This window comes from Pinus tabuliformis, chromosome 8, assembly GCF_031772625.1.
Source record: "Pinus tabuliformis cultivar Carrire ecotype Pingquan chromosome 8, CPIR1, whole genome shotgun sequence".
Taxonomy (NCBI): domain Eukaryota; kingdom Viridiplantae; phylum Streptophyta; class Pinopsida; order Pinales; family Pinaceae; genus Pinus; species Pinus tabuliformis.
The window spans coordinates 1,653,100,402-1,653,116,105 of record NC_142294.1 but is presented as its reverse complement, the minus strand read 5'-3'; the positions used below and the strand labels follow the sequence as shown (position 1 = coordinate 1,653,116,105).

Genomic DNA, 15,704 nt, shown 5'->3' with positions numbered 1-15,704 from the left:
CGAGCAAATGTTTCCACCCGCGTTTAAGCTCGTTAAAAAATGAACTATTCTGGTAAATAACCACCGTGAATGTAATATCACCAGCCATTAAAGCCTTGGTCATGTTTGCCCATCACCTCCACTTTTCCATTGGCCGATCATTCACCTCCATATGATTGTTTACCCATTTTGAGGAACAGCTGCGAAGAGTGATTTCACTAGCCATCCTTGTGACACTGCCGTGATTTGGAAATTCCAATCCTTCCCTGGAATCAGCTGCTACCCTTTTTATCACTCGTTCCTCAAAAGACGAGTCTTCTTTAAGCTCTTTTCATCTGACTCGTGAAATATGAAAAGATTGCCGAGTTTTGGCCTTCCAGCTCGATAAAGTGACCAGAAGAGCTATCCCTCCTCTAGATTTTAATCTTTTTGGACCTGAGGGATTATTGCACAAAAAGATCGAGCGCTTGTTTTATTCGGCTCGTTAAAGATATCGAAAATTCATCCCTTCTGTATTGTTTTATACTTTTTCGGACTTAAGGGATTAGATGACGAAAAAGGACTTTTGGAGTTAACTTTATGTACCTTTTAAGACTCTCTAAAGATGAAAAGGACCGAGTTATCCTTGTCGTTAGACTCGTTAAATGCATGAAATAGAGACAAACTTGTCTTTAGACGAGAACGAGTTTCACTATCGCTAGGCTCGTTAAAACATAGCGATGGGCTTGCCTGAAGGGAAAGTTATAGAACAAGAATATGTTATCCTCCTCAAGCTTGACAAAAATAAAGAGGTACTGGTCAGCAATGACTGGGGAAAAATTGGGAGAAACTCAAGAAAACTTTGATGGTAGCAAGTCGCTCTTGAACATGACACTTTTCTTCCGTACCACAGTCGGGTTGGGTTGTTTCATTCACCGGTTACATCACCATGGTCTCGCCATACCATCCATATTTGGGGTAATGCTACCGATCCATCGCATAAGTGTCGCCATATGTTCAAGAGAAGTCGTTCAGAGAAGTCACCTGTGTCCCATCCACTACCATACATTATACTCTTTCATGACCGCCACCCTGAATCATATGTCATCAGATCGTTTTCACCTCCATCAAAATCATTAGCTCCGTTCCGTGTCATTGATGTGGGATTCATTAAGGCCCTCTTTTGACGGATCACTTCTTGTCGACATCAGCTCATTATCCAAGAAGTTGATCTAGGAACACCCGCTTCAGTACTTTGAAGCTTGCATGCCTCAATGGCAAGTTTCTCACTTTCGGCGATAGGTACACATCAATGACCTTCAACCGAAAGATTTTGCGTGGTGTTCGATGCCAAGTCCTCTATTCACACCACGTGAATTGTACTGCAGTACATTGAGGGTCATCTTCATTATCAGTGATTCCTCTCGCGCTTGTTAACAGTTTACATCATTGACTGGTAATCAAGCGATGTCTTTCCATGTTCGACTTCAGAGCAATTCTCACATGGATCAACTTGTACTTAGAGTGAAGATCAGACGAGATTGAAGACCCCGGATCTAGTTTCATCCATCCGGGCTGCGATATATATTCAGAAAATAAAGACATAGAAATGTACAGCTTTACAACACAGATAATCATCCTTCCAAAAGGATGATGGCTCTATCAGAATCATCAGTCTATCATCAGACGATTGTCTGTTATATGTACATGAAAATGAATTTATAAAGCTGAGCATGGGAATGCCCGCCTCAGCTAGATCATGAAAAAAGTATGAAAATAATGTATTGTATTGTATTGTATTACAGGTCTCCTCCCAGCATTGAAAGAACTTCGGATCCTCCTAATAAAGCATTTCACCCAATAAACGGCCTCATACTTTAGGGGGCAACTGTTATAGACATTTTTGTGCCTTACAGCTATAAGCATGAAATGTCCATAATCCAAGGGACCCAAAGTCCCTAAACATGTTGTTCCTACCCCTAGAGGAACAAGGCTAACAAACCACAGCAATTCACAGAAGTTCTCCACCAGAAACTACTCAAAAACAAGTCAATTCAGGATCAATTCAGAGGCTCCACTAGCTGCCTACGTTGAAATGCTGAGGCTACACTGGCTGGTTGCATTGCAACGCAGGTGGAAGCACTACCAGGGTGCGCTGAGCGGGAAATGACAAATGGCAGGGTCCTTTGTGCGAGGTGTAAAGACTGTGGAAGCTTCCAGAATCTTCCTCCATGACACTTGCCTTGATGAGTTCGACTAAGTGATGAGTAAGAGGCTCTTAGTCTCCAAGTGGAAGTAAGAATTGACAGAGGGAGAGGACACTAGTCATATCTCAAGCTGACTCATCCTCTCTCCAAACATCTATATATGGATCTCTCCTCCATGAGATCCAGGAGGCTGGAATTTTGTGATTGCAAAGAATTGCTGTTGGTTTGAGATTGGAATCATTGGGTGCTTAATGCTTTGAAGGGAGGTGAAGAAAGGATTTCATTCGCTGGGAGGTAGATGCTGGATTGGAACTCTCTTGGTTGTATCTCCTCCTGAACCTTGTTATTCATCAATAAAGCTATCTTGGTTTCTCCTATATACTGATGTATCTTTGATGTATGATTGCATTAGTATGTTTAGTTTATTTCTAATCCTGAACTAGTTATGAATATGAATCTATGTCTTTGTGTAGTGTTCTCTTCTTGTGATCTTGCAGGAACCTGTTGAAGCTGGGCGAGTGAGAAGGCAAGTAGCTGGGAACTCTCAAAGAGAAGAGAAACCGGATCGAGGGGCAAACGGAAGATACCAGTTAGTCCATCCATCTCTCTTCATTCTTAATTCATAAAGGAAGAATACTAGAATAGCTGTTTCTGTTTGTTGCTAAGGCACTGTCACACCTTAGGTGGATAGGATCGTCCTGCATAGGCATTTTTCCCCACAACAATATATATATATATATAAAGAAAAGAAAAATAAATTGTAGGGGAAAAAAAATAAAATAAAGAAAGAAATGAAAGAAAAGAAAAGAAAAACAAAAGAGAAAAATATATGAAAATGTCCCCCTAGGTGAGCAAGTCTAAATGCCACCAAGAAAAATCAAAATTGCATGAAAGCATACTATGGGAAAATTTTTGTAAATAAAGTGTGCAACTTGTTTAAATGCCACATTGTGAATAGGAGAATTAGAAATAGTTAGTCTAATTACACTGTTTAAATGTGATTAGTCTAAAAATAAATTTAATTATGTGAGTGAATACATCAATCACACAATTTAATCCTGATTGAGTTTAATTAATGCAGTTAATCATACCATTTAATTGTGGTTAACTAACAAAGAAAAATAATCAAAAACCTTAAAAAAATGAATAAAAGGGCTTGCAAATCATAATGCGCCTTTAAAATAGATTAATCATGCTTAAGATAAATTAACTAGGTTTAAAATAATTAATCATTTCATTTAATCACGATTTACCGTGTGTAATAATTCATTTGGTTCTAAGGTTGGGTTTGATGATAAAATGACAAAATCGTTCTGTCAATGAGATTATTAACTACGCAAATCAATGATCAAGATCTTCCTCACCCGGATCAATGGCAAGGATGTGTTTTCTGGCACCCCCGAGCTCCATTCCACTTTATTCATGGGAGGGTTCTGAAAGGACTGCTACATGTCACCCCCACATCATTTTTCACCCCCCCTCACCTTTTCAATCATCGCGCCCAACCCCCCTTTTTGAAAAGTTGTGTAACATTGCCCGCTCACTCCTCCACCAGTCCCTATATGCCACGACACCCTTCTCAACCCCACTCACCGTTCACCACCTCAGCATCACGAACTCCACCCCCACAACCGTCCCTTTCATTTAACATGTCCTAAGAATCTGTCTCACTCCCAATCAAAGGCACCATCTGGCACTCCCTTGCCCATGTCAGCGAACCATTATGCCAATTAATTTGTCATGCTCCCTTTGCAATGGATCCACTCCCTGTAACAATAAAACTCGAATGATAAAAACAAATGGTAATTTAAAAATTACCTTATTAAGCATGATTAAACCACAAATGCCTTTCTTTATCCTATTTTCATGACCTATACAAGTTTTCAACCTTCCACACTATCACAGTAACCAGAAAATTTCTTAGTGACAGTGATCCAATCGATTTGAGAGACCCCACTCTAGCATTCTGTAGTCAACCTTCTGTTCCAGGTACTCCTAGTGTTGTCATCCCCCTGTTTTTACTTTTAAATATTGAAAATGCCTCCTAAGACTAGAACTGCTAAGGACAAGGGAAAGAAACCAGAGGAAAGTCCCATGCTACCCCCTTTTATTGATCTGGATCATCTACCCTTAGTTGATCCACAATATAAAATAGCTAAAACTAACTGTGAATTCGACTTGTTCGAACTTCACAGATGATTGAAGCAGAAATTATTAGATCAAAGTGATGAATTAAATATATGGGATTCTACCTTCCCTCACTTCATGTTCCCACAGACCCATCACTTCCTTGAACTATTCTCCAGTTGTCAATTGAGCTATGTACCCTCCCAAAGAGCGATTATGAGTCGAAATGGTGAAATTATGATCACCATTACAACCGAAGCCGTATCTCAAATTCTCCAAGTGACAATTATAGAGCCTTCTAAGCCACTTTTAGTAGACTCTCTCACATATCTCTACAAGAGCTTAACCTTCCCTCAGAGAAAAAATATTCGAAATATTTCTTCTTGAAGATGCCCAATTACCTAAACTAAACCCTCCATACTCATCTTCTATGTTCCATGAGGTAACCAAATAGATCATCAACATCATCTCATACCTACTTGGTTATCAGTTTGATCAATGGGTTGATGAGGCCATTGTTGGCTTCTTGTCAATTTTTACCACTGGTGAGAAACCTGTTGTCAATGTATCACTGATTAAGCACTACCCTGCTCATCCATATTATGTAAAGTGAAGGGAAGCCTGTCTTCTTGATGATATACAAACACATAAACTAACACATCAAGAAGATAGGCTTCCCTTCACTTCACATAATATGGATGAGCAGGGTAGTGCTTAATCAGTGATACATTGGACCTCTCTGGTTAGGAAAAACTCCGCAAGTTCACTTTCACAGATTATGTTGATCAATTTTTGTATACAGTTATTTGTTTGCTACATAGTAATTTGGAACCCAGGATATGAGTAGATATTAGGAAGAATTTTCATCTTAGTGACCAAGTGAAGACAGGTGACTGGTATTTATACCAAAATTACACCAAGATCAGAGTCTATGGGTGTGAATTGCCACCCTACAGGGCACCACAATTTGTTCCCATGAGACTGTTCTTATTAGAATAAATTAGACAAATGATACATATGGATGACTTGCATTTTTTGGCAGCTAAGAAGAAGGCACAATTTAAAATCAAAGCACAGGTAGGACCTTTTGTGTGCAATACTAGAACAACTAGTAATGAAGCAAATTTGTTGTTGAAACAACTAAAATTCAAACTGAGCTTCACTTGGTCTTATGATGCTTTTGGTATGATTTCAAATATGAGGGTGGAGCAAAAAACTACTCCCTACACACATACTCCTTAGCCAGAGATCGAGCAATACATGAACCGAGACTAGTGGGAGGAAAATACCTTGTAGGAAGTAGAGGAGCAGATTCTATCTATAACCACCTCAGAGACACCAATCCCTCAGGAGAAGCTTGATAAAAGACCCATATAAGAAGAGTCTTCTCTAGCAACATAGATTGAAGCTAAGCAATTTTTAATCTAGACTAAGAAGCTTAAAAATAATCCAACACCAGTCTTTATACAAGAAGAGGAAGGGTATACTATTATAGTCATGTCAGGTAAGCATGCTTTGACAACATCAGAAGACATCTTTGTAGGTAGAAGACAGGAGGATGTTTTTCTAGGCTCTCCATCTTCCTCTGTTTCACAAGATCCTCTAGAAACACTACAAATAGGTGACTTGGCTCAAGATACTATTGTGCCTAATATTTTTTCCAAATACAGGGAAATCAAAAAGAGGAACAAGATGTTGAAAGACATGACCTACACTCAATTTTGGAAGTAGAAAACTACATCATAGTACATGCTCCTTTCATCATTTGACACGGAGAAGGGTAAAAAGAAAATTGCATTCCTTGAAGCTAAAGTGTCAGCCCCAAGTACACCAACAAATTAGAAATAATTTGTGTTTAGTTTTGATACACATCAAATTCATCCAATAGATCAAATGGACATGCACAAACAAACTAGTAAAATGATGTATTCTATTGTGGTGAAGTAAAATTATAAGTGCGGACACAAACAAATTCCGCTAGCCCAATAATGGGTCTAGCCACAACATATACATTCTATGGAAGATTTCCTTAGGTTAGAACCAATTAAGGGGGACTACGTCTTAGTATGCTTATCCCATTTGATGATGTCCTTGCTTGCTCGCTCTAGCTATCTATCGCTTCCTTCTTCAAGCACCTAAAACAACTACAAGTAAACAACAACAAACAACAACTGTGATAATAGAAAAATTGTCATTCAACCTACTTAACAAGTCTAGAAACATTAAGCCATGAATATGTAAGATGAAAAATCATGTAGGAAATCAATCGATAGTTGCATATATTAATATCAAAGAGAGAACAACCATTGTCTTGACGTTGCAGTCCTCCTCTGACAAGACCAGGTTCCCACACACTTTTGTTAGCATTCCATGATGGCCTCAATCAACCATAGTTTTATAGCTCTTCCCTTCAGGCTTCACTCTAAACCAAATCACACTTCTCCCTCACACAACTAGATAGCTACAACTAGGAATAACTTGCTTTTTACTCCAAACCAAAATAGCACTAGCACACCAACATTGACACTAGCTTGTGCTTGGGAAGAAGGGAGGTTTATATAGGATGAATGGATGGGAGATGGATCCTCTTATCATGGGAGAAGGTCTTATCCCTTGAGGTAGTTCCATCATTATAGGGGAAAGGAGCCCAAACTGACATCCTCGACCCCATCCGGCCAAACCATTTACCAGACTTCTATTACAAATCTTCTAGAAATGTAAGCTTCGAATCCTAATTTAAAAAACTTTCCATAACAGGATCGACGTGACTAGAACATAGCTTAGTCGCTCTGGTTGGTGCTAGGGATAGTGCTAATCTCTACACATCAGCGTGGGGGAGACAAAGGTCATTAGCGCCGGTCTTGTAAATTAGGCAAAACAGAAGTTTAAGGGGAAATGGTGCAAAAGTAATTGATCTGCTCATGAAGAGGGACACAATGGGAGTTTATTCATGAAGTGAGATCATGTGAGGTTCACTGTAGAGTTCCTCTAGGATCAAGAAATGGGGAGTACAAGGACAGTGACAAAATGTTGTGTAATAGAGTAAAATTATAAGTGTAGACACAAACAAATTCCTCTAGCCTGATAATGGGTCTAGCCACAACATATACATTCTATGGAAGATTTCCTTAGGTTAGAACCAATTAAGAGGGCCTACCTCTTAGTACTCTTATCCCATTTGATGATTTCCTTGTTTTCTCGCTCCAGCTATCTCTCACTTCCTTCTTCCAGCACCTGAAACAAGTAAACAACAACAAACACCAATTGTGATAATAGACAAATTGTAATTCAACCTATTTAAAAAGTAAAGAAACATTAAGCCATGAATATGTAAGATGAAAAATCATGTAGGAAATCAATCAATAGTTGCATATATTCATATCAAAGAGAGATTACAACAATTGTCTTGACTTTGCAGTCCTCCTATGACAAGACCAGGTTCCCACACACTTCTGCTAGCATTCCATGATGGCCTCAATCAAAAATAGCTTTAAGGCTATTCCCTTTAGGATTCACTCCAAACCAAATCACACTTCTCCTTCACACAACTAGATAGCTACAGCTAGGAATAGCTTATTGTTTACTCCAAACCAAAATAGCACTAGCACACCAACATTAACACTAACTCGTGCTTGGGAAGAAGGGAGGTTTATATAGGATGAATGGATGGGATATGGATCTTCTTCTCATGGGAGGATGTATTATCCCTTAAGGTAGTTCCATCATTATAGGGGAAAGGAGCCGAAACTAACATCCTCGACCCCATCAGCCAAACCATTTACCAGACTTCCGTTACAAAGCTTCTAGAGCTGGAAGCTTCAGCTCCTAATTTAAAAAAATTTCCATAATAGGACCGACGTGACTGGAACACAAATCAGTTGCTCCGGTCAGCACTAAGGATAGTGCTAAACTCTGCACATCGGCACGGGGGAGACAAAGGTCATTAGCGTTGGTCTTGTAAATTGGGCATTACAAAAGTGTCAGGGGAAATGGTGCAAAGGGGAATTGATCTGCTCATGAAGAGGGACACAATGGGAATTTCTTCATGAAGAGAAAACATGTGGGGTTCACTGTAGAGGTCCTCCAAGATCAAGGAATGGGGAGTACAGGGATAGTGACAAAATGTTGTGTAATAGATGCCCCCTAAAGCGTGAAGGCCGAGCTAGAGTGAGGGATGAAATTATTTATGAATTAGTGCTGGGAACCGTAGTTTGTCATCGAAAAACTTGCAAGCAAGTACATATACATATACATAACTGATAACCCTTTTAAATGATACATGAATCGTGGCATGGACACAACCAACCAGAGAATGATCATATAAAGGGATCCAGGTATGTGTGCAACCATCTGTCAAGGAGGATCATAATGAAACCAAGGTATGGTCGCAACCATCCAATAATGAGAAGGATCACATCTGATAACTCATGGTATGGTCACAACCATCCATCTGAAAGATACATGCATATCAACATAACCATGTCACATCACTTCATAAACTGGACTTTTGTTATCTGAGTCCATGGCCTTGCGCTCCAACATGACCCGATCATAGTATAGATTCTAACATGTGAATAGATGTGTTGACATTGAACATGCTAGAAATTCGCTTGATTACCAATCAATGATGTAAACTATTAACAAGCGCAAGAGAAACCACCAATAATGGCAATTGTCCTCAAGGTACTACCAACACAATCCATGGAATGTGAATAGAGGAATTGAAGTCGAACACCCGTGAAATCACTCGATCGAAATCCAATGATGTGAACTTGTTGTCGAGTGCGAAGAATTTGCCATTAGGGCATGCAAACTCTAAGGTACTGTAACAGAGTCTTTTGGTCAACTTACCGGATAATGAGTTGAAGTCGACAAGAAACAATCATGTTAAAGGGGGGCCATAATGTTTCCTACATCATCGACACGGGACGAAATGATGCAAAATGATTTGGATGATACTGAGAATCAGGGATAAGTGTAACTACAGAAGGACAACTCTTAAACATATCAGCGACACAACTGGAAGTTTGGCAACCTTTGGATCCATAGGATCAATGTTCATGATGATGTGGCAGAGATCAAATGGAAGGAAAAACTGAACGACCCAAACCCAGTAAGGTCAACGGTACAAAGGAGGATATCCCAACCCGACACGAAGCAAAAATTGTCATGTTCAAGAGCAAGCTGCTGACACAACTGATAGATTTCCAAATTTTCCCCCACCATTTCTAGCAGGTACCCCAATTATTTTTTAATCATAAGCTTGAAGGGGATAACATATGATTTCACTATAAGTTCATCCTTCAGATGAATTTGACCTAGTAAGTTTAATGAGCCTTAGGAAGGAGAATCTCATGTTCGCCATGGTGACGAATCCGATGTTGTTTAATAGTTTAACGAGTCCACCAAAGGTGTAACTCGACACCTTTTTCATGTTTAGAGAGTTTGAAAAAGACACAGAAAATAAAACTCCACATGGTCCCGTTTCGTACATTTGTGTCTCTCGAGCCCGAAAAGGTAGAAAACCATACTTGAGAGAACCACTTGACCATTTCAGTCAAGGAGTACCTTTTTAGTAAATAATGCCTCCTAGCCTGAAAAAGGGGTAAACTTATATTGGGCACATGACGTTTCACATCTGTTAATGAGTTCGAAATGACAAGAGCTCAGCCATATTTTCATTTTTAAAGGGTCGAAAAAGAGTTGAAAGCGGACCCCCCATTTTATTTTATTTTACGAGTCAAAAGGGAAAAATACTCGGCAATATTTTCATATGAATTTAATGAGTCGAGAAAAGAGTTGAAACGTGACTTGTCATCATCGTCGAACATCCATCACCTATCGCTACACAAAAAGGTAAAGTATATTATCCAGTTCTTGAGGAAAAATAGGTTAAAATATTTACAAAAACCTAATATTTTCATGAAAAAATGAATAAAAAGGAGAAAACTAAATATATTTTTACCATTTACCATTTTACCTTAGTGTGAAAACATTTTACTCACTTTTTCCCTAATTGTTCTAGAGCAGATTGCGGGAGATCTAGGATCGCCAAGCCACCAGTTCCACGTAAAAGCTAAAGCTCTGAGCTCCATTTTCATGTCCTGTATTTCTGTTTTTAACCATTTTTTTAGTTTTTTGAGGGGGTTTTTGAAAAGAAAAAATCACCCTTGGTTAGTGGTGGGCCCCAGTATTGCAACAATAATGTTGCAACTCTTGGAACTCCCTTCTTTAATTTTATCAACCCGGTAGTTCGTAACAAGCTTGGAAGCGACGGTGCTGTATGCACAAGTACTAGCTCTTGCCGCAGATGTCACTTGGTCAGATGCCACAAGTCCACTAGGATCTTAAGCAAACTTCTATGAGCTCTTAGAAGAATCTTTTTAACTGATGAATGAAAGCTAACTCAAAGGGGCTAATTTACTTGCAGAAAGAAACTGCAAAGTGGAAAGGAAATTCAAACCCTAGAAAACCCTAATTTTACCAGATAGTCCTACTGATGCAAAGGAGAGAATGCAAACTACTGAAAGAGATTCCATTACTTCTATGAAGGTAAAATACATGTGTCTAGACTACCTCTATCTAAAGAAAACATATTTTTGTATTTTTGATTAAGTCGTCAGTTTCATCATGCATATGCTTTCACTGTTCTTTGACTGTGCAGGGGTGGATCAAGGAGGAGAAATGCCTGGAAGAGGTCGGGAAGGTTCAAAGAGGGTCTAAGGAGTCCCTAACACCCTTCCAAAGAGTTTCACAAAGTTTGGCTATCGAGAAACCTCATTTGTGAGCTTCTACAGGAAGTCTGCAGGGGTTCTACAGGATGTTTTAGGAATTTCTACAGGATGTTAAGAAATTTATATAGGATGTTTAAGATTTGGATTTTAGAGGATGGGTGAGTGAAGGAAGATGCATGGATGGATAAGGAGGTAGGATAGGGGTCTGAAATGACCCAGGGACTGATGGATGGAGGTGAGAGGGTTTAGAAGGCTGACTTGGCTTGAAGAAGGCTAGGACAATGGAGGAGCAAGAAGGTAGGGTCACGCGGGCAGAAGAGCAGTTGTGAGACGAGGAACCTAACTAGGAGATAGAGCAGCTGGCCTAGATGAAGCTTAGGTGGATGAGAGAGAGGTGGAGATGCCCTGCACGGTGTACACTTAACCGAATCAACAAAGTCCTGCACACAATCAAAGTCTTAGCTAATCTACTCTAACTGTCAATGAAACAAATGAACAACAAATTTATTTGTAAAGAGAACCATGTATATCAACTATGCAATGAAACATTTCAAATACCTGAACATATAACCAACTTCTGCAAATGAAAACAGTACACTAAGGATTGCATGGTAAAGCAAACTAGTGTTTTTGTTTGGGACAACACGGTTACTTCAATTCCAGCCCCTGATCCAATAAGGAAGAGGTGAAACCAAAAGTGTTTGTTGACCCTTTTTTGGAGCCTTTGTCCTGTTATTATCCTACCAATGAAATCTAAACATGAAAAGCTACTTTAACCATCAAAAGCAATATAAATGACAAAGCAAGATTTAAATCTAAAATAGCAGATTTTATTCTAAGAATGCAGCAAAGACACATGAAAGTAAAAACAAAGGAGGTATTGGGCACTTGAGATGAGCCCAAACCCATGAGCTACATCCTCCTAAGAGAGATTTAGAGCTGGTGCAAAGCTAGATTCATCTTTATTGAGCAAGAAAAGAATAGTTACATCAAAAACTGTCCACAAGGGAAAGCTTGAAAATGTGCTGAAATGCAAAGCTAATCTACTGACTAAAATCGAACTACAAACTAGTTAACTACTGCCTACAAAGTGAATAACTACTGGCTAACTACTGGCTAACCAAAATGAGGCCCTAAGCCTTCTTATTTATACAAATTGAGGACCCCAACATTCCTCCTAAACTTTAGGGAGTCGGCTGCCCAAAACTTGCAGTTAACAGCAGTCCTACTTGACTTGCTTGGCTGCCCTTGGATAATTGATTTGGTGGCCCTTGAACTCCGAGCTGATGGTGGAGAATTCGAGGTAAGGACCCATAAATGAAGGGGACACCTTCCTACAAATCTTCTCTCTTTTTCTCCCACGAATTTGGCTGCCAAGTGCTCATTAAACCCCTTGATTTTGTCTCCAAATTGACCAAAAAGACTACGCAAAGCACCCATTAGACTTGTTGGCATAATGACTAACCCAATTCACTCTATTAGCATAAATATAATAAAAAACATGCAATAAAATAATGAGAATGGTGGATTAAGTCGAATTAGGAGGTTGAATGAGCCCAAATAATTATCCATTTTTGAGGTTCATTATCACCCCCCTATTGAAAGTGTTGCTCATCCTCTGAGCAACTAATCTATCTCCTCATCTTTGATGGCCCTGGTGGCCTCCTTGTCATGCCAAGTTTCTGAAGTGATTTCCTCTTCTCGATCATGAAACCATGCTTTTCTCTTTGCTTCTTCCCACCGCCTGCTCCTTTTCCTAGAGAATTCTCTGCTTTGGTATGATTGTGCAAGTATATTCAATCAGATGGCAGCAATGGTGGTGAAAGGAGATGAAACTAGTGGAGGATGGAAGAAAAGAGTGGTTGCATGCCTCCTCAACAAACTTCAAGCTTCAAATCCCTCTCCATAATCGATTCTAGCCTGCCCAAAGTCTCTACAGGATGTTTATGGTGGAAATATAGAACTTCCTATAGAAAGTCATGTAGCTTCCTGTAGAAGGTTGAACCATGACTAGATTGTGTCTGAACCCTGAAAAAATGAGTGTTCATGGAGGGGATGGATGTGAGGATGCCTGGGAACTTGGTAGGGACCCTTCTTCTTCTGTTGGGAGGCCCCCTTTCCGCATGGTGTTCCTACAACCTGCAACAATTTCCAGGGATTAAACTTGTTTTTTTTTCCTCTCTGTTTCTTCCTTCTTTTTCTTTCTTGCTTTTCCTGTGGCTTTTTTTCAATTCGTTGATTGCATGTTGTACCATAGGCCTCAGGAATCAACCGAGCCACCAAAATAATTTCAGTTTTGATCTCCAGTCCTTGATGTTTTGTTCTCAGCAACATTTCATTCTACAATGCACGAACTTGATCAAGTATATACACAACCTGTCCACCAGTATCTGGCATTCCTAAAACATTTTCTTGGACAAAATAACCCTGAGGTGAAAGAACCACAACATTAAAGACCATAGGAATCCTTCCTATAAATGTTTCTAAAGTTGATGGATCAGGGGCCTGCAGAGTCTCCAAGAGCAAATGAATCATATCCAAGACATGTTCTGCATTGTCTCCCCATCCTTTTTCCAATCCCATTTCTTGTAATTTGTATTCAAACTCTGTATGTGGTGTATTCTTGGGGAACTTTTCAAGATATTCCTCTGCCTTCAAGACTGAGCGTAGCTTGGACAAACTTTGTATTCTCTCATTCAGCATCAGCTTCTGGCCTCTGTAGCTGTGTGCTCGAAGGAAATCCAGCAAGGGCTGCATGCTTTCTCTATCATGGAATAATCTTGAGGACAAATGCTGATTGAGAAATTGAACTCCAGTACCAATGGAAGATGGTCGTGTTGGGCGAGGAAAAGATTCATTGAAGGGCTCAAGGTCTAGCTTCGATGCATATTTATCCTTGACACTTTCATCCACAAGGTGCTCCCTGAATTCCAAATATTCAGCCACAGAAAGTTGTTCAGCAGCAAGTTCATCAATCATTGACACGGACATAATCCCACACACCAGGCCTTGGCCGTATTGCAAGAACAATCCATGGTGGAAGAATGATGGCCTCCTGTGTGGACCTTAACACATCTCCAAATAGCCCATATTTGAGCGTTTGAAGTTCATCATTCTCTCCCAGTACCTCTGTTAGTCCATCTAATAAATTATGAGGCTGCAAAATCTTCTTCCCTTGTGCTACATATCTCTCTTCAGGCTCCAAATTTGACGAAGAAAAACTCGAGCTTTTCTGCTCTGGACGGCTTTTCTATACTTCCCTGTAGGACGTCTTCCTGTAGAAACGCTTGTAGAGTGCCCCTACGCCTCTGAGTGAGCCCGATACGCTGGAGAATTGTGAACCAGGCCACAAAGCTCAATGGAGGACGATGGGTTAATCATTTTGTGGAAGCAGAGGATGCATACTTCAGTTGAAAATGTTGCAAGTGCAAGTTAACAGCAGTCTGCGAGTTTCAACTGAGCGTTCGTTAACTGTTGCGTGATTTGTGGTGAGGTGGAAAAAACATGTGCTGGCCATGCAGACGGAAGTGCTGCCACAAATTATCATATTTCCTACCTGTGATCACTCCATCAATCACGATGAAGTTTAACTGGTCATCACTACCTGTTTTTTGATTTCCTCCTGAGATGGCTGAGCGCACGTGTCTTATTCACCCATCGAGCGCTATTGAACTGGATGAGGGTGGCCAGTGAGCTAGCCACCGATTTTTGTAATCCCAACCATCTCATCGCTCATGCTGTTTCTGAATTACATTCATGCAATCAGAGGAATGAGTTTTAGTCACGTACCTGAAGTCAAATGGTTGTTGTGAGGTGCTTTTTGCTGCTGCATGCATCTGTTTCGGTGGTTGCATGATGGATCCTTTGTGATATAAGCTCTTTGCTATATGATGTGTGGTTATTTTGCTTGTGCAGGTATCCTCTAGCCGGATCTAAGCTACAGGAGTTCGTTTCCACGTTCAGATCTGCACCCTCAAGCTGTTGCTGCTGAATTCTCACAGGATCGAAACTTGTTTTCGCCATTGCTCCCGAACGATAGATCGGATCGATCTGAAACTTGCTGAGCATGTTCCTATCATCATGATTCACCTCCCATAGAAAAATTGCGATCAATGGATGCACAAATTTTGAGAAAAATGGAAAATGGCTGAAGATTTCAGAGATCAATTTCTTGGAAACCATGCATCAGAATTGGCTGAAACTGCTTGGGTAGGTTACTATCACCCATATGCATCTCCCCATGAAATAGGTTTTGAAACGGATGCACGGATATGGAGAAAATTCAAAAATGGCTGATGGTGATGGAGGCTTATTTCTTGGAAACCGTGCACCAGAATTGGCTGAAACTGCTCAGGCATGTTGCCATCACCCTTGTACAATTCCCCATAAAACGGTTTTTCAAATGGATGCATGGTTTTCACGTTAGGGCAAAAAACAATTTTTGTTCTATGTATTTTTTCTTCAAAGCATTCTGCAAGTTTTTGCATGGTGAAAAAGAATGAGCTTGCGCTGTGATGCAGGCATGGATATGATGGAGGAGAAGTTTGAAAAGTGTAGGAGGACTTTTGAACCCTTGAGGAAGCTACCATGTTCGCCAAACTACTTTTTTTGCAATCCATTTTTAACTTCTTGTAATTTCTACAGGAAGTTCTTGTAGAAAACACAGTTTTCATAAAAG

At 39.9% G+C, this 15,704-nt stretch overlaps 1 pseudogene; it reads right to left on the bottom strand.

The window, feature by feature from the left end:
* The window catches only part of LOC149242522 (sucrose synthase 2 pseudogene), a 71,586-nt pseudogene extending 56,537 nt beyond the window's left edge, over positions 1 to 15,049 (bottom strand).
* Between the last annotated feature and the right edge of the window lie 655 nt (positions 15,050 to 15,704).